The sequence below is a fragment of the Tupaia chinensis genome, unplaced genomic scaffold, assembly GCF_000334495.1.
Source record: "Tupaia chinensis unplaced genomic scaffold, TupChi_1.0 Scaffold000316_1, whole genome shotgun sequence".
Classification (NCBI taxonomy): Eukaryota; Metazoa; Chordata; class Mammalia; order Scandentia; family Tupaiidae; genus Tupaia; species Tupaia belangeri.
In genome coordinates, this window is record NW_006159809.1 from 4,437,610 (window position 1) to 4,438,821 (window position 1,212).

The 1,212-nt window shown below is 58.7% G+C and overlaps 1 protein-coding gene across 2 annotated transcripts in view; it reads left to right on the forward strand.

Moving 5' to 3' along the window:
* The first annotated feature begins 96 nt into the window (after positions 1-96).
* TPRKB (TP53RK binding protein) overlaps positions 97-1,212 on the forward strand; it is a 25,398-nt gene continuing 24,282 nt past the window's right edge. The window contains exon 1 of one of the 2 annotated variants that reach the window (XM_006151249.3): positions 97-695. The gene's annotated coding sequence lies outside the window, so the exon portion shown is untranslated. The remainder of the gene's footprint in view (positions 696-1,212) is intronic. The other variant, XM_006151248.3, reaches the window with a different exon arrangement.

Genomic DNA, 1,212 nt, shown 5'->3' on the forward strand with positions numbered 1-1,212 from the left:
ATTTTTCCATCGACATTGCCCAATTCCAAAAGGAGGGAGAAGAGGAGGGATTGCGAGTTACCATGCCCCGTGGGGGCAGGGGTGCTTTCTAACTATCCCTCGTACCACCTGTCAAAAAAATTTTTTTTAGTTAAAAGTGGAAGGTAGAAAAAGTTGTGAGCCTGCTCTAGATAAACAGCTTGACTTCACCGTATTGCCACCTGTCTCTTCAGTCCTCAGGCAAGTCACAGAGCGCCGTCTGCGCCTAAGGATCCTCCACGACCGCCGCAAGGGCACGAAGCAAACTGACTCCCGTCTGTCCCAACAACTGGACTCGGGAGCGGAAACACAAGTAGCGCACATGGCTGCCAATACCTCGCACAGGAAGAAATAACATCACGTGCAAGGCTTTAAGGACAACCCACGGCTCAGAACCAGACCTCGGTTTCCGGCCGCGGCCCATAGGTCCTTTCCAGCTCCTTCGCTGCAAGTGACAGAGCAGCCCCTTCTCGTGGGCTCAAGCTACAGAAGACGGGGTCCCCCTGACCTGCGCAGGACGACGCCCAGGAAATCCTCCCCCCAAGGCACCCGGAATACCTTGGGGACCACTGGCCGCCTACCCGGAAACAGGCGCGGGGACTGAGCACCGCTGCCGGAAGTAGAAGGGCCTCTGTTTCCGAGGGGGAGCTCTTCGGAGACGCACCGGGAAGCGGCGTGTGAGTTCAGCCCGGGCACGGGCGGGCCGGACCGGTCCCTACCCCGGGCGGCCGTTACATGTTGTTGAGACGCGCCTGTGGCGCCCCCGCCGAGAGGTGGCGTGCAGCACAGAGCGGCAGGCCGCCCACTCCCCCCCGCAACAGCAGTCCCGGGGCGAACCCGATGGGCATGTGCAAGGCCCGCTGTGACGGCGGGTCGGGGCGGATTAGAGGAGGGCAGGACCAGGTCTGCGGAGGCTGTTAGGCTCCTGGAGACCCGGCCTTTTCATCATGAGCTGCTCGCTCTCCTTGCTTTGCGCTTTGCAATAAAGCTGTACTTCGTGGAAAGAAAAAAAGCTACTGCTGTAGATGAGAGATGGGGGCCTCAGGTATGGGAAAATCAATAATTCATCAAAATTATATTTAGGACGAAAAAATTCAGGACTTGGGGTCCGCAGGCGGCTGTGGTGGTTAAAGGCACTGGATTCCCACGTGGCGGGTGTGGCCGGCGTCCCGGACTGGCGGCTTGCTTTCTCAG